The following is a 23,848-nucleotide window of genomic DNA, read 5'->3' on the forward strand; positions in this document are numbered from 1 at the left end:
CTGGGGAATGGTTTCAGATATTTACAAGTCCGGGACTTTCTGAGGAAACAGGTGTTGGCTTTCCCGCTGATCCCGCCACGGGGGATACAGGACAGAGTAGTGTCCTGAACCTGGGTGATGGAGGGGAAAGTATCGGATATCTATCAGGAGTTGTTGGAGGCGGAGGAGCCAACAGTGGAGGAACGGAAGGGCAAGTGGGAGGAGGAGCCAGGTGGGGAGTTAGAGGCGGGTCTGTGGGCGGATGCCCTAAGCAGGGTTAACTCCTCCTCATCATGTGCCAGGCTCAGTCTAATACAAGTTAAGGTGGTACACCGGGCACACATGACGGCGGCGAGGATGAGCAAGTTTTACGGGGTAGAAGATAGATGTGCGAGGTGTGCGGGAAGCCCAGCAAACCATGTCCATATGTTTGGGCATGCCCGAAGCTTGGAGGATTCTGGCAGGGGTTTGCCAGGGCAATTTCCAAGGTGCTAGGTGCCGAGTCCAGAGATAGTGATCTTTGGAGTGTCAGAAGATCCGGGAGTTCAGGGGGCGAAAGAGGCCGACGTTCTGGCCTTTGCCTCCCTGGTAGCCCGGTGACGGATCCTTTTAATGTGGAGGTACTCGAAGCCCCCGAGCGTGGAGGTTTGGATCAGTGACATGGCTGGGTTTCTTAAGCTGGAGAAAATAAAGTTTGCCTTCGGGGGTCAATGCTGGGGTTCTCCCGGAGGTGGCAGCCGTTTGGCAACTTTCACGGGGAAAATGAAAATGTTAGCAGAAGGGGGGGGGGGGGGGGGGGGGGGGTAGGTGCAATATGGTTAAGGGATGTACAGAAGGGGTTGGGTGGGAAATGTCTAGTTTACCATGTTGATGTTTATGTTGTTATTGTTTTGTTTGTTACTGTTATAAAAACTTAGCAAATGCTTCAATAAAAATATTTTTAAAAAAAGAGTCAACCATGGCTGGGATTCTCCGCTACCCACCACTACGATTGGGGTTCCCGATCGAGCAGAGAACCACATGGCAGGGCAAAATTGTGATGCAGGTCGGGCGGCAAATCAGTCGTGAACCTCCCTGCCCACCCCACTGGCCATAGTGCGTTTCCTGATGGCCCAGTCAGGCTTTCTGCCCCAACTCACCGGGGCCACACAAGTAGCTCTTTAGAGCTATTTTGTATGTCATTGCTGGGTGGAATGCACCACTTACGAACCAACTGGGATGCTTTCACCCTCTTTCCTGATTGGAACATGTTGGCCCTGCACACTCCCTGTTTCCTTCGTGAAAGCGTTCCACTATTCTGACACAGATATACCTAAAAGTGTCTGCTCCCTGTCCAATTTGGCCAAATTATATCTGATCTTATTAAAATCAGCCTTCCCCCAGAACTTTGATCTCAGGCCCATCGTTCTCCTTTTCCATAACAATTTTGAATCTAACAGAGTTATGTTCACTGTCCGCAAAATACTCCACCATTGATTCTTCAACCACTTGCCTGGCTTTGTTACCTAAAGTTAAGTCCAGGACCGACCTCTCTGTTATATGACCTTTAACATACTGACTTAAAAGGTTCTCCTGGATGCATTTGAAGAATTCCACTCCGTCTAAACCTTTTATACTATGACTACCCCAGTTAATATTGGGGAAGTTGAAATTCCTCACTATCACTACCCTATTACTCTTAAACTTCTCTGAAATTTGCCTCTTCTGTTTCTCTTAGATTGTAAGGAGACCTGTGCACACTCCCAGCAATGTCATTGCTCCTTTTTGGTTTTTAAGTTCTACCCATATGGCCTCAGTTGAACAGCTTTCTAAGATGTCGTCCTTCCTTACTTCTGTAGTGTTCTTATCCATGTTCTTATCTGTAGCCATAAACCGTTTTTTAAATGAGTCAACCTTTGTTCTTGATGAAAAACAGCTGTGGGTGCAGCTCTTTCACTTTCTAGGAAGCACTTGAGGACAACAGACTAGACTCATTAAAAAAATTGTGGTGAGAGAAACAGCTGCTACCCTGGCTTAATGGAACCTGCCAGAGCTATAGAAATAAACAATCTGATTTATCACTTTGAAGATCCAGCAAGCTGTCAATCAAGCTTTTAGCAGGCAATGGAGTGTGAATTTCAACGCAATCATTCCAGTTCAAAGCATTCAGCCTTCATACTGACTTCAACACTTCAAAAGTCAACGAAACTGACTTTGTGCAAACCACTTCAAAGGTTTCCACCACTCAAAGGGATTACTTTTATCTTCACCTCACAGTCCTTTAAACTTGGTTACTGAGAGACTTTTCAAAGCGTTTAGAGACACAGGTGGGATCACTTTCACTCTATTATTGCAAAGGCTATGGGCTATGAGCCATGACAATATTCCGACAATAGTCCTGAATACTTGTGCTCCAGAACTTGTCGCACCCCTAGCCAAGCTGATCCAATACCATGGGCAGCATGGTAGCATGGTGGTTAGCATAAATGCTTCACAGCTCCAGGGTCCCAGGTTCGATTCCCGGCTGGGTCACTGTCTGTGTTGGGTTACGGGTATAGGGTGGGTTTAAGTAGGGTGATCATTGCTCGGCACAACATCGAGGGCCGAAGGGCCTGTTCTGTGCTGTACTATTCTATTCTATTCTATTCTAGTCAATACAGGTACAACACTGGCATCTACCCGGAGATGTGGAAAATTGTCCAGGTGTGTCCTGCACACAGGAAACAGGACAAATCCAACCCAGCCAATAATCGCCCTATCGGTCTACTCTCCATCATCAGCAAAGTGATGGAAGGAGTCATCAACAATGCTATCAAGTGGCACTTACTCAGCAATAACCTGCTCACTGATGCTCAGTTTGTGTCCTGCCAGGGTCACTCAACTCCTACCTCATTACAGCCTTGGTTCAAAAGAACTCAATGCCAAAGGTGAGGCGAGAGTGACTGGCCTTGATATCAAGGCAGCATTTGACCAAGTATGGCATCAAGGAGCTCCAGCAAAACTGGAGTCAATCGGAATCAGGGGTAAACTCTCCGCTGGTTGAAGTCATACCTGGCACAAAGGAAGATAGTTGTGGTGGTTGCAAGGCAATCATCTCAGCTCCAGGACATCACTATAGGAGTTCCTTAGGGTAGTGTCCTTGGCCCAACCATCTTCAGCTGCTTCATCAATGACCTCCCTTCCATCATAAGGTCAGAAGTGGGGATGTTCTCAGATGACTGCACAATGTTCAGCACCATTTGAGATCCCTCAGACACCGAAGCAGTTTATGTCCAAATGCAGCAAGACCTGACAATATCCAGGCTGGAGCTGACAAGTGGCAAGTTACATTCATGCCACACAAGTGCCAGGCAATGACCATCTCCTACAAGAGAGAATCTAACCATCGCCCCTTAACATTCAATGACATTGCCATTGCTGAATCTCCCACAATCAACATCCTGGGGGTTACCATTGATCGGAACCTGAACACCTCCTAACACCACCACCCCCCAAAGCCTGTCCACCATCTACAAGGCACAGGTCAGGAGTGTGATGGAATGCTCTCCAGTTGCCTGGATGAGTGCAGTTCCAACAACATTCAATAAGCTCAACACCATCCAGGTCAAAGCAGCCCGCTTGTTTTGCTCCTCCTTCCACAAATATTCCAACCCTCCACCAGCAAAGAACAGTGGCAGCCGTGTGTACCAGCTACAAGATGCACTGCAGTAACTCACCAAGGTTTCTTAGACAGCACCTTCCAAACCCACGACCACTACCATCTAGAAGGACAAGAGCAGCAGACACCTGGGAACCCCACCACCCTCTAAGTCACCCACAACCCTGACTTGAAAATATATCGCCGTTCCTTCCCTGTCACTGGGGCAAAATCCTGGAGCTCCCTCCCTAACAGCACTATGGGTATACCTACACCTCAAAGGCAGCAGCAGTTCAAGAAGGCAACTCACCACCACCATCTGAAGGGCAACTAGGGATGGGCAATAAATGCTGGCCTAGACAGTACCCACATCCTGTCAATTAATTTTTTTTTTAATTATGAGAAAACTTTATTTGTTACATACTGACTTACTGCTTCAAGGGTTTAAGAGTATACATAAGAACACTTTCCCTTTATTATTAGGGATGTGTATTTATGAGATAATAGTGACTGTTCAAATCGTATAGGGGTACAGATGAGCACATTTTCACTTCATTATGGGAAAACCTTTAACTTTTACACACTGACTGACAGTTTAAATAGTTTATGGCTATGATAAGAACACTTTCACTGAGTTATGGGGCAGCATGGTGGCACAGTAGTTAGCACTATTGCCTCATAGTGACAGGTGACTGTGCGGAGTTTGCACGTTCTCCCCATGTCTGTGTGGGTTTCCTCTGAGTTCTCCGGTTTCTTCCCATAGTCCAAAGATGTGCAGGTTAGATGGATTGGCCATGATCAATACATGGGATTATGGGGATAGGACAGGTGGGGCAGACCTCGGTAGAGTGTTCTTTAGGAGTGTTGGTGCAAACTGAACGGGCCAAATGGCCTCCTTTTTCACTTTAGGGATTCTATGGACCACCACATCCCAGGAAGGACCCCCCTTGGCACCCTGGTGGCAGTTGTTGGGAGGGTACTTATGACCTTGTCACTCCCGGGACTGCAAGACACCAGGGTGGCACTGACAAGGGTGGGGTCTGAGGGGGCTACTGAAGGGGGGGGGGGGGGTCTTGGGTGGTGAGGTGGTAGAATGAGGGTGGGGTGCTGAATGGGGTGGCTTGGGCAGGCTAAAGGGGAGTTCTGAGGGGGAGGGTGGGCTTGCCAGTGATTAGAGTGGGGTGATGCCCTACCTGTGATTTGGGTGTGGGGAGCATTGGAGCAACTAATGGAGACCTGGATCTCCCTTTAAAAATGGTGCTCCAACCTCAGAGGTGCCGGACCTGTCCAAGAGATTAAGGCCTGTCCCTCTCAGCTGCAGAGCAGACCCTGGCACACCATAGAAGCCACGGAGAAGCCGATTTCCAAAAATATTTTTTCCAAGTGTTTTTCCAAGTACATTGGGGCCACTCCTGGCGGCAGCATGAACCACTGCAGTTTCTCCACTGGCAGGAGCACATAGACTCCGGAACGGAGAATCCCTCCCCACTTTGCTGTGGGTCTGGAGTCACATGTCGGCCAGGCCGAGTAAGGATGGCAGATTTCCTTCTTTAAAGTGTATTCGTGAACAATTGATGCAAGTTTCACGGTCACTGATATTTGAATTTAAATTCCACCAGCTGCCGTAGTGGGATTTGAAGACTCTCCAGTGCATCTGGTTTATTAGTCCAGTGACATTGCCACTGTGCCACCATCTCCCCCTCTTGACAGGAGCCTTGAACCACCACTCCCCAACCTCCCCATGCCCCTCTCGCCCACCCACAGCCACCCCAGCCCCTCAGGTACCAGTAGCCCCTGTCATTTTGTGCTGTAAAGATCAAGACAGAGTACTTAAGGAAGTAGCCGCAGAAATAGTAGATCCATTGATGGTCACCTTCCAAAATTCTTTGGACTCTGGAATGGTTCCTGACAGATTGGACGGTAGCGAATGTAACCCCACTATTCAATAGGAGAGTTGGAGAGAAAACAGGGAACTATGGACCAGTGAGCCTAAAGCCGGTAGTCGGGAAGTTGCTGGAGTCCATTATCAACATAGGAACTAAGGAATTAGGAGCAGAAGTAGGCAATTCAGCCCTTCGAGCCTGCTCCACTATTCAATCAGATCATGGCTGATCTCTTCCTGGTCTCAAGTGCAGTAAGAAGTCTTACAACACCAGGTTAAAGTCCAACAGGTTTGTTTCAGACACGAGCCTTCGAAGGCTAGTGTTTGAAACAAACCTGTTGGACTTTAACCTGGTGTTGTAAGACTTCTTACTGTGTTCACCCCAGTCCAACGCCGGCATCTCCACATCATGGTCTCAAATGCACCTCCCCACCTATTCCCCATATCCCACCTAAAGGCCATCCCTTTAACCTGTTTTTCAAATCAAAAATATATCTCTGTCCCTCTTGAAACCATTTAATAATTCGGACTCCACCGCACTATGGGGCAGCAAGTTCCACAAATTTGCCACTCTCTGCGAGAAGTAGATCCTCCTCATCTGTGTTTTAAATCTACCGCCTATAATAATAATCTTTATTATTGTCACAAGTAGGTCTACATTAACATTGCAATGAAAATTTCATGACTGTGAAAAGCCCCTAGTGGCTACACTCCGGCACCTGTTATTCTACCTCTCCTTAAACTATGTCCTACTGGTGACCTCGACAATTTAATTCAATTTATTTTCCTGGAACCGCAAAGGTGCGTGTCCTGATGCGTACAAAAATCGGATATATGAAATGCAGTTTCTCCTCAAAATAGAACCCTGTTCAATTATTACTACATAGGAATGTGGAGCTATCTGGCGTATGACATGCCTCTCAACCTATATCTGTCTACATTTACTTTATAGATCCTTTTTGGTATTTTATACATTTCGATCAGATCCCCTCTCATCCTTCTGAACTCCAGCGAGAATTTGCCCACACTGTTTAATCTCTCCCCATACATCAACCTCTTCATCCTAGCGAACCTCCTCTGAACTGCCTCCAATACCACCACATCCTTCCTCAAATAAGGAGACCTAAACTGGACACAATACTCCAAATGTGGTCTCACCAACACCCTATACAATTGCAACAATACTTCTATAATTGTATACTCCAGTCCTTTTGCAATAAACGCTAACATTCCATTGCCTTTCTTATTACTTTTTGTACCTGCATACAAACGTTCTGCGATTCATGAACAAAGACACCCAGATCCCTCTGCCCAGTTGCATTTTGAATCTGTTTTAATAATTGGTCTGACTATTTTTTCATTGAAAATGGATATCCTCACACTTATCCACATTAAACCCCATCTGCCAAATTTAGGCCCAATCTCCTAGCCTATCTATATCCGTCTGTAAAATCTGTATCTCCTCATCGCTACCTCCTCTTCCAGCTATTTTTGTATCATTTGCAAATTTTGCTATGTTACACTCTGTCCCTGCTTGCAGATCATTTATACAGATTGTATACAGTTGAGGTAAGTGTCAAGGATTCCATAGCACAGCATTTGGAAAGCAGTGATATGATCAGACAAATGAAAGGGAAATTGTGCTTGACAATCTACTGGAATTCTTTGAAGATGCAACCAGTAGAGTTGACCAGGGAAACCCAGTGGATGTGGTTTATTTAGGCTTTCAGAAGGCTTTCAGCAAGGTCTCACATAGCATATTACTTTGTAAAGTTAAAGTGCATGAGATTGCAGGTAGTGTCTTGAGATGAATAGAAAGCTGGTTAGCAGACAGGAAGCAAAAAGTTGGAATAAATGGATCGTTTTCTGATTGGCAGGCAGTGACGAGTGGGGTACCGCAGGGATTTGTACTAGGGCCCCAACTGTTCACATTATATATTAATGATTTTGACAAGGGACCGAAGTGTAGAATTCCCAAATGATGATGCAAAGTTGGGTGGGAGGGTGAACTGTGAGAATGATGTAGAAATACTTCACTATCATTTGGACAGGCTGAGTGAGTGGACATATTCATGGCAGATGCAGTATAATGTGGATAAATGTGAGGTTATCCACTTCTGTAGCACAAATAGGGAGGCTGATTATTATTTGAATGGGTGTAAATTGAAAGAGGCGGATACTCAGCGAAACCTTGGTGTCCTCGTGCATCAGTCACTTAAAGTAAGTGTGCAGGTACAGCAGGCAGTAAAGAAGTCAAATGGTATGGTGGCCTTCATAGCGAGAGGATTGAGTATAGGAATAGGGATGTTATATTCTAGTTGTATAGGGCAATGGTGAGGTCACACCTGGAGTACTGTGTGCAGTTTTTGTGTTCTTATCTGAGGAAAGATGTTATTGTTATGGAGGGAGTGCAGCGAAGGTTTACCAGGCTGATTCCTGGAATGGTGGACTGTCATATGAGGAGAAACTAAATCAGTTAGGATTATATTCATTGGAGTTCAGAAGAGTGGGGAGGGATCTCATAGTAACTTATAAAATTCTAGCAGGATTAGACAGGGTAGATTCAGAAACAATGTTCCCGATGGTGGGGGAGTCCTGAACAAGGGGCCATAGTTTGAGGACAAGGGGTAAACCTTTTAGGATTGAGATGACGAGAAATTTCTTCGCCCAGAGAGTGGTGAATCTCTGGAATTCACAACCACAGAAACTAGTTGAGGTGAAAACATTGTGTAATTTCAAGGAGGAATCAGACCACAATCAGTAAGAATAAACAACAACAATAGTCCTCAATACAGGGGCCCTGCAAGGCTGCGTACTTAACCCCCTACTCCGCTGCCTGTGCACACACGACCGCGTGGCAAATTTGGTTCCAACCCCATCTACAAGTTTGCTGACGTGTCAAAAATTGAGAACCTAGTTGTCAACTTTCTCTGAGATCGCTCCCCAGTGGTGCAGTGACAACAATCTCTCCCTCAATGCCAGCAAAACTAAAGAGCTGGTCATTGACTTCAGAAAGCAAAGTACTGTACACACCCCTGTCAGCATAAATGGGGCCGAGGTGGAGATGGTTAACTGCTTCAAATTCCTAGGGGTACACATCTTCAAAAATCTGTCCTGGTCCACCCACGTCTATGCTACCACCTAGAAAGCACAGTGGCACCTTTATTTCCTCAGGAAACAAAGGAAATGCGGCATGTCCACATTAATCCTTACCAACTTTTACAGATGCACCATAGAAAGCATCCTATCTGGCTGCATCACAGCCTGGTATGGCAACTGCTCGGCCCAGGACCGCAAGAAACTTCAGAGAGTCGTGAACACAGCCCAGTCCATCACGCAAACCTGCCTCCCAACCATTGACTCCATCTACATCTCCTGGTACCTGAGGAAAACGGGCAGCATAATTAAGACCCTTCCCACCCGGCCTCCCTCTTCCAACTTCTTCCATCAGGCAGGAGATACAAAAGTCTGAGAACACGCACGAGTGTCTGGGATGACTCAAAAACAGTTTCTTCACCGCTGTTACCAGACTCCTAAATGACCCTCTTATGGACTGACCTCATTAATACTACACCCCTGTATGTTTCACCCAATGCCAGTGTTTATGTAGTTACATTGAGAGCCTTGTGTTGCCCTAATATGTATTTTCTTTTATTTCCTTTTCTTTTGATGAACTTAATGGTCTGTTGAGCAGCTAGCAGGAAAATACTTTTCACTGTACCTTGGTAAACGCGACAATAAACAAATCCAGTTTCCAGTGTCCAGATATGACTTTTCGGGCCAAAGGAATCAAGGGATTGGGGGGGAAGACTGGATCAGGGGACTGAACTTGACGATCAGCCATGATCATAATGAATGGCGGAGCTGGCTCGAAGGGCTGAATGGCCTCCTTCTGCTTCAATTTTCTATATATGTCAAGGCATGACAAGCAGGCTGGAATGTTTTTCCAAAAGACAGACCATCCATTTGGAAGTTATGGCAGTCCTCCCCACATCCCCAATTCCCAAGGAGTTCTTGTGTATTGTGCGTAAATAAATAATAATGACAGGAATACTGTTCAGCATTTCTTGAATTCAATGTGACGGACATCTCTTCAGTCCCTTAACTGAGAGAGCTCTTGGCTCTTACACATTAATAGTCATGACTTCTGAAAGGTCAGAGAGCTGGAATGTTTGGCTTGCTCTTAAACCAGAGAATCCTTTCAGCAGAATATAACTTCCCTGTTGACGGACAGGGGAACTAAGGAAGATGCTGGATGGGAAAGACTTTTCTATAGAACTCCAAGTCCTTCCACGAGACGGAAACACCTGAGGAAGGAGCTGCGCTCCGAAAGCTAGTGTTTGAAACAAACCTGTTGGACTTTAACCTGGTGTTGTAAGACTTCTTACTGTGCTCACCCCAGTCCAACGCCAGCATCTCCACATCATGACTAGACGGAAAAGCGTTGTTTCAGTTAAATGTAATACAGGCACAATGGGTTATTCAATAAGAACTGAACTCTCCTTCAGTGACGATAAAAGCACTGACAGTACAAACGTTGTAGTCGACGACTGGTCTATTCCCAACTCTTACCTCTGCAGATCCTGCAATCCACCAAGGTCTCTGTATTCCCTCAGTTCTGGTCCTTCAACCCCTTCCTTCATCCCACCATTGGCAGGGCTGCATCATAAAATCCCTACCATTCAGAAAGAGACCATTCGGCTCATCCAGTCTGCACCAACCCTCCGAAAGGACACTCTACCCAGATCACTCCTCCGTAACCCCATCTAACCTTCGGACACTAAGGGGCAATTTATCATGGCCAATCTACCTAACCTGCACATCTTTGGACTGTGGGAGGAAATCAGAGCATCCGGAGGAAACTCACGCAGACACGGGGAGAATGTGCAAACTCCACACAGACACCTTCAGTCGTCCAGGCCCTGAGAACGGGGAAAATCCCTGTCTAAACCATTGTGTCGCTGTGATAGACTGGAGAAGTTTAATGACAAAGTAAGGATGGTGAAAGGAGGTGATAATATAAGTGTGCAAAGACAAATGATGAAACCAAAGGGGGTGCAAACTGAATCGGAAAGGAAGAGGGAAGTCTGGGAAATATAGCAAAGAGGAGAAGCCTCCTATGGCCTGATAAAGTGATGGGAGCAAAGCAGTGAAACACCAAGGAGGACAGAGCACCCACCACTGGGCTAAATCGCTGGCTTTTAAAACAGACCAAGGCAGGCCAGCAGCGCGGGTTCAATTCCTGTACCAGCCTCCCCGAATAGGCGCCGGAATGTGGCGACTAGGGGCTTTTCACAGTAACTTCATCTGAAGCCTACTTGTGACAATAAGCAATTTTCATTTCATTTCCAGACTGTGCACCAATAGGGAATCCCATTAGGTGTGTGATTCAACCGGAAGAGCCACACAATAATACCTTACATGTTCCTGAGTTGGCAGTGACGGGAGTTGGTGGCAATAAATCACAGTCGGACCAGTGTCCAGGGCATTGCTGATTCTCCGCCATTCACTGTGAAATCTCAATTAGGACCAATACCACTGGACCGTCTGCAACTTAACTGAAAAACAAGGTTTGCAACATCCCAGCCACAGCTGCAAGTAAACCAGGTGAAAATTCATTGCAGTCTCCAAAAATCGTTATGCTTTCTTCCCCCCTTTTCTCTTTGAACATCTTTGTTTATTAGTTTTAACAATATTTGAAACAGGAAACCAGGCTGTTCGACTAGGTAGGGTGGCCAGAGGTAAAATGTCAAACGATGAAATCTCCTGAAATATGTCCATTCGGAATGGGCAGCTCGACTGGCACCAGCTGTGCCAGGTGCTGTGGTCTTACTGTCCACTGCAGTGATTTTCATTTATGTTACATTTTTCCTGACCACCAGATGTCCCAAAGTGCTTCGAAGTCAATGAAGTATTTTTGAAGCATATTTTTAAATCCACCGCTGGGATTTGTCTGGTCCCACCGAAAGCCAATAGATTTCTGGCTGGGCGGCTGAAATCTCCCGCCACAGGCTCCACCACAAGGTGCACACCAAGCTCCCACGAAACAATGGCATGATGATGATCAGAACTGTTTTTGTGGTGTTGCCTGAGGGATAAATATTGGCCAAGGCACCCGGGGAGAACTCTCCTGTCCTTCTTCAAAATAGTGTCTCCGGATCTCTTATCTTAGAGGATAGACGGCACGGTAGCACAGTACTTAGCACTGTTACTTCACAGCACCAGGGTCCCGGGTTCGATTCCCGACTTGGGTCACTGTCTGTGCAGAGTCTGCACATTCTCCCTGTGTCGGTGTGGGTTTCCTCCGGGTGCTCCGGTTCCCTCCCACAAGTCCCGAAAGACGTGCTTGATGCACCATCAATTACACACGAGGCAAGTTGTAGGAAACAAAGTAATGGTTTTAATACTCTAAGATGTAGCCTGTCTGCTGCTGAACCCAGACTGGAGACAGGGCTACAGATGAGTGAACTATATACAACACCCAGTGGGGCGGAGCCACGGAAGAACAACAATATATAACACAGTGAGTAACAATGGAACAAACAGTAACAGAGAATATATACAGCGCTGTAAGTAACAGTGGAACAACAGTGGAACTACAATAACGGTGGTTCACCACAGTGCTAATAGGTAATCTGGACATTCTGAATTCACCCTCTGTGTACCCGAACAGGTGCCCGAATGTGGAGACTGGAGGCTTTTCATAGTAACTTCATCACAGTGTTAATGTAAGCCTACTTGTGACAATAAATATTATTGTTATTGTAGATGGGGCCTCAGGTTAATGCAGCGGTGGGAGACCCAAGGCCCGGAGCCATAGGCGGCCCAAGTGGATTCTGGATACAGCCCCTTCGAGACCCCTCGAGACCGTTGCCCACTTGCAGGGTGGCCACATTCCGCTGATTTATTAATGGGGCCATGGTTGGTGAACAGGCCTGACTCAATCCTGCGGCCTACTGAGATGAAGGAGGGCCACTGATGCGGCCCACTCATTAGCCCATCACTGGTTTCATGACTCGTCTGAAAAATGGCATCTCCAACAGTGCAGCACTCCCTCATTCTTGCACTAGAGTGCCAGCCTAGCTTTCTGTGCTCAAATATCAGTCACATAAGGAAGACTGGGAACCTTCACTGCATACCTCTGACCTTTTCTCTTGGTTCTTTGTTAGCTGAGATGTACAAAGTAACTTGGTGTCTGTCGATGTTCCTGTGCAGGGATTGAGCAGTGAATATGACAATCATCACTGGGTGTAGCTGAAACTGGAAGGAATTGTGCACTGAACCTAGGGGTTTTAGGACAAGCTCAGTTACATATCCATCCACACTGCCAAAAGTTCTTCACTGGCTGTTAAGCACTTTGGAATATCCTGAAATTATGAAAGTGCTGTCGAAATGCAAGTCTTTCTTCACTAATATTCCAGCTGAAAGCAGTTAACTGAGCAACAACGAGGGCCTGAATTTGGGATCTTCCTCAGCTGTATTTTATATATTACGGAGATTAATGAATATCTGTTAATTTTTCTTCAAAAGACTGAATACCCCGTTTTTTTGACAGACCATGATGCTATTATGTGGACTCCAGCCTTCACTGAATGTTTGATTCCTTTAGATGGTGAGTTATACATCATCCCAACAAATTCTACACATAATATTGGATATTTTATGTAAGATATTGTGTATGAGGTACAATAAGGAGGCAGAGAATTGTATAACGTGAATACAGTATGCATACTGTAAATGTGCATCATCCCTCCCTATCTTAATAACCTCCTCCAGCCCTACAACCCTCCGAGTGTTGCGTTATTGTGCCTGCATGCCATTGTAATGTAAAGGTGCTTGGCAGAACAAGGGTTAACATGGGATGGGGGAAATAGCTCTGCCCATGGTATGCTGCACCGTCACGTGTTGTGAGATGCTGAGAAGGCAGTCTAATAACAATCTGTAAGTTAGCAGTTACTTGCATGGAGCATCTCCGCACCTGGCTATACCTTGGATCTAGTTGTGAATAGTTAAAGACTCGTAATAAATGGTTCATGTTTAAATACGCAAGACTCAAGCTCTCCTCACTGAGACACCGCCACAGCAGTAAGTCACAATATTACAGCACTGAGCTCTCTACACTGCACCAACTCGAGACTGTCGTGCACTCTCAAATTCCTTTGTTCCACTATTGGCAGCCATATCCTCAGCTGTTCAATTTCTGCTATCTGGGTGTTATAGGTTATTATCTGTAAATATCTATAAATAGCTAGAAGCTACATCGTAAGGAATTAATGCGTTGTGTGTAAGTATTCCAGGGGGCCCTGCTTCACAGCTGCTGTTGAGTTTGAAGTGATATATACAGAGGTAGTTCAATCGGTTTCACTTTTGATCCAGACAGCATGGAAAATTAAACATAAGGGGCGGGATGCTCCAGCCTCCCAGCCGTGTGCCACCCGGTGATGGGAGGTGGCGGTGGTCACTGGTGGCGGGATTTTTTGCTCCCATCGCTGTCAATTGAAGCCACCCCACGCTGCCGAGAAACTCAAGCCACCCCACGCTGCGGGCGGGACCTGAGAATCCTACCGCCAACAAGCGGCCTGAGAATTCTGGACAAAGAGTTTCTGGTCTTTATCAATGGAAAGTGTGATTATTAACAAGAAGCTCAAACCAAGAAAAGAGGCCCGTACTTATCGCATTAGGGCTGCTCCACCACTCTCCCCACCATTCGAGCGGACGCTTACAACCTTCCTGTTTGACCAAAACCTTTATCCACTTGTCCTAACATTGCTTCTTTGGCTTGCTGTCAACCGATGCCCGGTTACACTTCTGACAAGTAACTTAGGAAGTTTCACCATGTTAGTATCATTGTATAAATGCGAATTATCATCGTTCTAACGCGGTATTGTCGTTGTAATCTTACATCAAATGTACGCACACTTGTGTCCCAGGTGTGTATGCACACGGCACATGCCTGTGTTTTTATAAGAGCCACAGGTGCAGCCTGACTTTTAATCCACTGAACTAAGGAACAGGAAAAAGGCTGGAAACGTTCAGCTGATCAGGTTGTTTCTGCAGAGCGAGGACAAGAGTTAACATTTTGGTTGTTGATTCGGGTCACTAATTTCCCAAAATTGTCCTGGGAAATGAAGGTGAACCTCCTGGGACAAGGCTGAGAGTATTACTGGAGAAAAATCATAGGGTCATGGTGTGTTCTATTAATTTTCCTGAAACACTTTCCTTCATTATTCCTCAAAAATGAATGGGCGACTGAACAAAAAGGCCCTGAGACCGCTGATCGAGAATCACCCGATTGGCTAACCGAGCTTCCATTTGAAGACAATGGGCCACAATGATTGGCTATTGGGAGACCGTGGTGAACAGCCATGCGTTGAAGCCTCCAGCAAGGTGCGCAGTCAGAGTTGCCTGACCCGAGTATAACAATATGGAATTGTATGGGAGATAAGGGGTTAACAATTTCATGTACATACATCTCACCACCAGATGGTGATCAAGGGCAGTCACATATACATCATGTGACAACCCTTGATTCAACGAGAAGGTGTTTCGATGTGAAAGAGAGTTATGTATATGCGAGTTCTGTAGTTAGAGTTACAGCATAGTTTATTTTAGCAACCATGTACTTAGGAATACGTTCGGTTCTAGTTTAAGTAGTGTTAATAAATCAGTTTTGTTAGTTTACATAGCTCGATGTTCTTTGTTCAACACTTCGCCTTTGAGACATCCAGGCAAAGAAAACAGAGATCATCACACCCAAGGTAGCTCCTGCCTCAGAACTTGTTGACGAATTTAACTATCGTCCTGCACTCTGCCTGACTGTGTTTTGTTTCAGATGCTTGGCACCTGTGGTATTTTGCACTCAAATTTCTTTTTTTTAATGTATTTTATTCCAATTATATTCAAAAATACAAAAACACAAGTCAGTGACATTGTCAACACCCCCACAATTCACAGTTTGTACAATTTTTCCCTCTTTTCACCCCCCTCCCCTCCCCCCTCCTCCCCCCCCCCCGCAACAAAACATTCCTCAAACATTGTCGTGAACAGTCCCCACAGTGTCTCAAAGCCCTCCACTGACCCCCAAACTCAAACTTGACCTTTTCCAGCCGAAGGAAGTCGTACAGGTCCCCCAGCCAGGCTGCCACCCCTGGAGGCTTTGCCGTAAGCCATTCGAACAATATCGTTTGCCGAACAATTAGAGAGGCGAAGGCCGAGATATTGGTCATAGATCATAGAATTTAAGTGCAGAAGGAGGCCATACAACATGTCTGCACTGGCCCATGGAAAGATCACCCTACCTAAGATCACACCTCCGCCCTATCCCCGTAACCCAGTCTAAACTTTTTGGACATTAAGGGCAATTTAGCATGGTCAATCCACCTATCTTGCACATCTTTGGACTGTGGGAGGAAACCGGAGCACCTGGAGGAAACCCACACAGACACAGGGAGAATGTGCAGACTTCACACGGACAGTGACCCAAGCCAGAAATCGAACCTGGGACCCTGGAGCTGTGAAGCAGCTGTGCTAACCATTGTGCTACCATGCTGTCATCCACCCCTCTATCAGCTCCAGCATTTCTGACATCCCAAAGATCGCCACCATTGGGTCCGGCCTGATATCTATCCCCACAATCTTTGATAATGTCCCGAACACCGCCTCCCAGTATCTCTCCAACTTCTCACGCTCCCAGAGCATGATTCACTGGTCCTTGCCCACACTTCTCACACTCGTCTGCTCCGCCTACAAGAACCCACTCATCCTCGCCTAGGTCATATGCACCACCTTGAATTGGCTCAAGCTCATCCTTGCATATGAGGAAGTTGAATTTACCCGTTGCATTGCTTCACTCCACACTCCCCATCCTATCTCCAACCCCCCAGCTCCTCCTATTTATTCTTGATCCTCACCATCTGCGCTCCCCATGCTCCCCTGGCAAACCCTATATATCACCAATCCTGCCCTCCCCCTCCACATCTGGGAGCAGCAACCACTCCAGCAGGGTATACTCCGGCACTTGGGAAACTGTGTCCATTCCTTCTGCGCGAAGTTCATCACTTGCATATACCTGAATTCACTTCCCTTCGGCAGCTCCACCCTCTCCCGCAGCTCTTCCAGAACCGCAAACTTCTCTTCCAAGTACAAATCCCTCGTCCTCACCGGTCCTGACTCCCTCCACTTCCTCTATATGCCATCCATCTCCCCCGGCTTAAACCTGTGGTGCCCAGACAACGGTGTCAGCACCAACATCCCTTCCATCCTAAAGTGTCTCCTCAACTTGTACCACACCCTAATTGTGGACTGCACCACCGGGCTCACCATGTTCCTCCCCGGCACCAGCGGAAGCAACACCATCACCATGGCCCTCAGGCTGGACCCTCTAGGACTAATCCTCCATTCCAACCCACTCTAACCCACTCTCCCTCCCACCACCATCTCACCTTCTCTATGTTTGCCACCCAGTAGTAATGCAGCAGGTTTGGTAGCGCCAACCCCCCTTTCTGCCTTTGCGCTATAGCAGGGCCCTCTTTACCCTTGGTACCTTTCCCGCTCCTATAAACTCTGAGATCGCACCAAATTTCTGGAAAAAGGCCTTAGGAGTAAAGATCGGAAGGGTCTGGAATACGAACAGGAACCTCGGCAGCACGCTCATCTTAACCACCTGGAGCCTCCCCACTCCAGGTGCAGCGTATCTCACCTCTTAAAATCCCCCCTAACCTCCTCCATCAACTTTGTCAGATTCCACTTGTGCGTTGTTGCCCACTCTCCCATCACCTGGACCCCCAAGTACTTGAACCTGTCCCTGGCTACCCTAAATGGCAAAGCCCCTAGATTGGCTCCCTGACCCGCTGAATTCACCAGAAACACCTCACTCTTTCCGACATTCAACTAATATTCGAAAAGGCCTCAGTATGCCCATAACTCTCCCTATATGGGCCTATATGACCCAACAGGTCATTCCCCTTCTTCAGAATTAGCGTAATCGATGCCTGTGTCAACATCTCTGTTAGTTCCCTCTTCTCAGTGCCTCCGCGAAACATCCCCAGTAAATGCGGTGCCAACTCTGTCACAAACTCCTTATAGAACTCCACCAGTGAGCCGTCCAATCCCAAGGCCTTCCCTGACTTCATCCCTCTTATGCTATCCATCGACTCCCTGAGCCCTAATGGTTCTTCCAGCACCTATCTCCTCTCTTCATCCAGCCTTGGGAACTCCAGCTCATCCAAGAATCGCACCATATTTCTTCCCTCACCACTTGGCTTGGCCCTGTACAGCTTCTCATAATACTTCCTATAAATGCTTCATTAATCTTCTCTGGATCCGACACTACTTCCCCCTTCCCTGTCCACAACCTCAAAATTTCCCTGTATGCTGCCTGCCTCCTTGGCTGGTGGGCCTGCACATGGCTCGATTTCTCTCCATATTCATATTGCATCCCCCTTTCCCTCTGTAGCTGCCCCACTGCGTTTTCCACTGTCATGATGTGGAGATGCTGGCGTTGGACTGGGGTGGACACAGTGAGAAGTCTGACAACACCAGGTTAAAGTCCAACAGGTTTGTTTGGAATCACTAGCTTTCGGAGTGTAGCTTCTTCATCGGGTGAGTCCTTGCTTTTATTGTGTCTGGAGATTGGCAGTTGTCAGTGTTGAGGACTGAGGCTGTTGCAATAATGCTGTTGTCATGGGATGATGCTGGTGTAGAGTGCCGAGACATCCATTATGACGAGGAATGTTCCTGGTTCAACTGGTCCATGGGTGCTGGGTTTCTGTAAACAGTCTGTAGTGTCGCGACAGAAGCTTGTTCCAGCTCCTTATATGATGGGTTTCAAGATGCCCTTGAAACGTTCGAGACATTCTCTTGGGCGGCCCAGTAGCACAGTGGTTAGCACAATTGCTTCACAGCTCCAGGGTCCCAAGTTCAATTCCTGGCTGGGTCACTGTCTGTGCGGAGTCTGCATGCTCTCCCCACGTCTGCGTGGGTTTCCTCCGGATGCTCCGGTTTCCTCTCACAGTCCAAAGATGTGCAGGTTAGGTGGATCGACCATGTCCAAAAAGTCCAAAAAGGTTGGGTGAGGATACTGGGTTATGGGGTGAGGGTGGAAGTGTGGGGTGGGTGCTCTTTCCAAGGGCCGGTGCAGACTCGATGGGCCGAATGACCTCCTTCAGCACTGTAAGTTCTATGATTCTTTGATTCTCCTACAGGGTCCCATTGTCTGGGCGGCCTGGTGTGTTTGCCTTGTGTATTTTCGGGAGGCAGTGGAGATCGCCAACGTGGGAAGTACATGGGATGAGAGCACGTGGAATGCTCTGAAAGTCCAGATCAAAGGTCTTGATCAGTCTATTGAGTTGACGGGTGAATCACCTGATGAAGGAACTTCACTCTGAAAGCTAGCGATTCCAAACAAATCTGTTGGACTTTAACCTGGTGTTGTAAGATTTCTTACTGTTTCCCGTTGTTACCCTGTCAAACTGCCCCATAACCTTTTTCTCTCCGCCAACCCCTCCTTGGTGGGAGCTCTCGAATACTTCCTATTCACCTCGACTATCTGGTCCAACAACCGTCCATACTCCTCCCTCCTCCTCCTGCCCCTGTGCGCCTCGAACCGCCCCCCAAACCACCACCTTCAATGCCTCCCAGAATGTTGCCGCCGACACCTCCCCATTCTGATTCAGCTCCACATAGTCTCTGATCACCAACCGCACCGTCTCACAGAACCTCTTATCAGCCAAAAGCCCCGAATCCAGCCTCCATCCACTGTTCCTGCCTCGAACAAAGTCTAATCTCCAGCCAGTCTGGTGCACCGTCCGAAATCACAATTCCCACAAGCTCCGTCCCCACCACCCCCATCAACACTGCCCGACTCACTACAAAGAAATCAATTCTGGAGTATACTTTGTACACGTGCGAGAAGAATGAGTACTCCCCACGCCCCCCCCCCCCTCCCCGTCCAGGTGGGTCCATCATTTCCATGCATTCCATAACCCCTCCAACTCCTTCGTCATCCTCAACATTCCCATTGTCTTATGGCTCGACCTGTCCACCCTCGGTTCCATCACACAGTTAAAATCACCCCCCATAATCAACTGATGCATATTTAGGTCTGGATTCATTCCCAGCAACCCCTTCACAAACCCCACGTTGTCCCAATTCGGCGCATAGACATTCACTAGCAACACCAGCGTCCGCCCCAGCACCTCACCCACGATCACAGACTTCCCCGTCTCCGGGTCCCGTCCTTCCTTTGCCCCGACAGACCCCGTCTTTTTGTTCAGCAAGATGGCCACCCCCCCGCGACTTTGAATGAAACCCCAAGTGAAACACCTGACCCACCCAGCCTTTCACACTCAAATTTCTATTGAAGCTGTGGACTGTAAAGCCGCGCCACATCAAAATCACCTTCAGGCTGTTGCTGCCCCCCGCAGGAGTGGCACATTATTACAAGTGGCCTGTCAGCTACCAGGGTTTAAACATCAATGAGAGTAAGTGCTGGAAACATGGGGCGGGATTCTCCGACCCCCCGCCGGGTCGGAGATTCGCCGGGGGCCGACGTGAATCCCGCCCCCGCCGTCTCCCGAAGTCTCCGGCACCAGAGATCCGCCGCGGGGCGCTCTGGCCCTGGGGGTGCCCCCACAGTGGCCTGGCCCGCGATCGGGGACCACTGATCGGGCGGGCGGGCCTGTGCTGTGGGGGCACTCTTTTCCTTCCGCGTTCGCCATAGTCATCACGATGTCGGAGGCAGAAGTGACCCCCTCCCCAGCGCATGCGCGGGGATGATGTCAGCAGCCGCTGACGCTCCGGCGCATGCGTGGACTTCCGCCGGCCGGCGAAGTCCCTTTGGCCCCTGCTGACGTGGTGCCAAAGGCCGTTCCCGCCGGTCGGCGGGGCACCAACCACTCCGGCGCGGGCCTAGCCCCTCAGTGTTAGGGTTTGGCCCCTAAAGGTGCCTGAGTGCTTCACGCCACTCCATCCCGCCGGGACCCCCCGCCCCGCCGGGTAGGGGAGAATTCTGCCCATGGAATCACAGAATTGTGACAGTATTCAGCCAGTTGGCCACCCTGTCGTGGAGGCAAACAACAACTTGCATTTTTATTGCATTTTTGCCAAACAAAACCTGACATTGAAATACTATGCAAGGTGACTTGGTCAAAGAAGCAAGTTTTGCAGAGGGAATGAAAAGTACAGAGGTTCAGGGAGGAATTTCCAGAGTTTGAGACCTCAGCTACTAAAGGCAGAACCACCAAGGACAGACAGGTTTTAACATCAGTTATACACTATGACAATTTTATTCTTTATTTCGAGTTATTACTAAAAATACTTTTCTCCTTAAGTAACAATTGGAAATGTTTCTGAGACACACAGTCTTCAGGTATGATTGCAAAATTTGCTGAGGACACAGAGATAGATAGGAAAGTAAATTGTGAAGAGGACGTAAGGAGCCTACAAAGGGAGATAGATAGATTAAGTGAGTGGGCAAAGGTTTGGAAAATGGAGAATAATGCAGGAAAATGTGAAATTGTCCATTTTGTCAGGAAGAATAAAAAGAAGTTTATTATCTAAATGGTGAAAGGGGCAGAGCTCTGAGGGGCAGATGGAGCTGGGCGTCCTATCCATGCCAATATGTTACCCCTACTCCACGTGCTTTTATTTTCTGCAATAACCTTTGATGTGGCACCTTATCACCTTAGGGCAGCACGGTAGCATAGTGGTTAGCACAACTGCTTCACAGCTCCAGGGTTCCAGGTTCGATTCCCGGCTTGAGTCACTGTCTGTGTGGAGTCTGCACATCCTCCCCGTGTCTGTGTGGGTTTCCTCTGGGTGCTCCGGTTTCCTCCCACAGTCCAAAGATGTGCAGATTAGCATGGATTGGCCATGCTAAATTGCCCTTATTTAATTGCACTAATTTCAGTGAACTGAGGGTGGCACAGTGGTTAGCACTGCTGCCTTACAGCGCCAAGGGCCCGGGTTCAATTTCGACTTCGGGTGACTCTCCGTGTCCACATGGGTTTCCTCCGGGTGCTCCGGTTTCCTCCCGCAGTCCAAAGATGTGCAGCTTAGGTGGATTGGCCATGCTAAATTGCCCCAAAATGTCCAAAGGTTAGGTGAGGTTACAGGGATAGGGCGGGGATTGGATCTGTGTCGGGTGGTCTTTCAAATAGCCACTGTAAGAAGTCTTACAACACCAAATGAGCCACCTGATGAAGGAACTGCACTCCGAAAGCTAGTGAAGCCCGGCCGGTACATTGACGCCATACGCCCTGTACGTCCATACTTTTGCCGCAAAATCACAGAGGTCAGATTCCTCCAATTTCTAGCTGCAAGCAAGGAAGTAACAGGAATGTGAAGAACTAAAGATGGATCATTTTAAACAAAGAATAATCTGAAATCAGGAACAGTGCAAATATGATTCCTTGAGGTATGGCTTTGTTAATTGTGCTAATGCAAATCAGGGTGCAAAGCCCTTCTGTGTTCTATGCAGGGAAATACTGGCAAATGAAAGTTTAAAACCCTCTAAATTCAAAACCACGTGAAGACGAAGCATGGAGGGTTTGAGGACAAACCACTTGATTTTTTTCAAAGGATGCAGTGAGAACTTAAATCATCAGCTGAAGTCCTTGGCAGAAATATAACATTGGAATGACAAAGCAAGTGAGATTGTGAGGACCCAGCAGGCTCACCTGTTGCATTAAAGGTAACCAAAAATGGTGTGTCATAAAGGTCAGCTGGCGTGGGTTGCGAAGGTCGGCTGAGTCACGAAGGTCAGCTGGCGTAGGCCGCCAAAGTCGGCCGCCGTGGATCGTGAAGGTCGGCCAGTTGGTGAAAGTAGGCCCAGGAAGAAAAGTTTGAAAAACATTGGTTTAAACCTAGAAGTAGTGAGTGAATGGTCCCTCTTGGCCTCTTCCCGAGGTCACCAGCATCACAGATGCCAGGTTGCAGGCAATTCGATTCACTCCACATGGTATTGGAAGATAGCTGGATGCACTGGATACAGAAAAGACAATGGTCCCAACAACATTTCTGCTATTGTGCTTAAGGCTTCTTCCCAGAAGCAGCCATTCTTCTCACCAAACTGTTCCAATACAGCAACAGCACTGACATCTACTGGGCAGATGTAAAATTGCCCATGTCTGTCCACATAAAGCAGCACAAATCTAAATACAGCCACTTATCGCCCGCCCCATCAGTCTACTCCCAATCAGCAGCAAAGTATTGAAAGGTGCATTGATAGTGTTATCAAGTGCACATTCTCATCAATAATATGTTCACCGAATCTCAGTTTGGGTTCCACCATGGCCACTATCCTCCACATCTTACAACAGCCTTGGCACAAATATAGTCAGAAGAGCTGAATTCAAGACTTGAATAGACAACAAGGCAATATTTGGCACTAAGAGTTCCAATTCCGTGGGAAGTGGGGAAAACCCTCCACTGGTTTGAGTCATATCTAACACAAAGTGCAACATTTGAGGGGCTGGTTTAGCACACTGGGCTAATTCGCTGGCTTTTAAAGCAGACCAAGGCAGGCCAGCAGTGTGGGTTCAATTCCGAACCAGCCTCCCCGAACAGGTGCCGGAATGTGGCGACTAGGGGCTTTTCACAGTAACATCATTTGAAGCCTATTTGTGACAATAAGCAATTTTTATTTTTCATTTTCAATTGTTGGAGGTCCATCATATCACACCCAGGACACCACTACAGGAGTTCCTCTTGGTACTGCCACAGTTAGTATCCCAGGCCTAACCATCTTTAGCGTTTTAATTAATGATCTTCCCTCCATGAAAAGGTCAGAAGTGGAATGTTTGCTAATGATTAAACTGTGCTTAGTTCCATTTACAATCCTTCAGGTACCGTTGCCTCATGTGACAAGACTGGGACAATATTCAGGCTTGGGCAAGTAAGTTGTAAGTAACATTCATGCCATACAGTGCCTGGCAATGATCATCTCCACCAAGATAGAGTCTAACCACTGCCTCTTGACATTCAGTGACGGTACAATTAGAAATTGACAATAAATGCTGTCTTTGTCCTTGAGAAGGAGGTGGCGAGCATTCTGAAAGTCCATGTGATGTCGATACACCTACATTGCTGTTTGGGTGGGAATTCCTGGATTCTGACCCAGCAATGATAAATTAATAATCATACATTTCCAACTCAGGATGATATGTGACTTGGAGGGTAGGCTTGTTTCTTTGTGTCCACTGCCCTTGTCTTTTGAGGTGGCAGAGGTTGCAGGTTTGCAAGGTGCTGTCGAAGGAGCCTTGGCAATTTGCTGCAGTGTATCTTGTAGACGGTACACACTGCTGCCACAATGCATCGGTGGTGGAAGGAATGGATGTTGAAGGTGGTGAATCGGGCTGCTTTGTCTTTGATGG

General features: G+C 47.5%; 1 long non-coding RNA gene across 1 annotated transcript in view; it reads left to right on the forward strand.

The window, feature by feature from the left end:
* The first annotated feature begins 13,050 nt into the window (after positions 1–13,050).
* LOC119968826 overlaps positions 13,051–23,848 on the forward strand; it is a 28,863-nt gene continuing 18,065 nt past the window's right edge. The window contains exons 1-2 of the long non-coding RNA XR_005461253.1: positions 13,051–13,089; positions 15,155–15,235. This is a non-coding gene — a long non-coding RNA (uncharacterized LOC119968826). The remainder of the gene's footprint in view (positions 13,090–15,154; positions 15,236–23,848) is intronic.

The sequence above is a fragment of the Scyliorhinus canicula genome, chromosome 1 (genome assembly GCF_902713615.1).
Source record: "Scyliorhinus canicula chromosome 1, sScyCan1.1, whole genome shotgun sequence".
NCBI classification, from domain to species: Eukaryota; Metazoa; Chordata; class Chondrichthyes; order Carcharhiniformes; family Scyliorhinidae; genus Scyliorhinus; species Scyliorhinus canicula.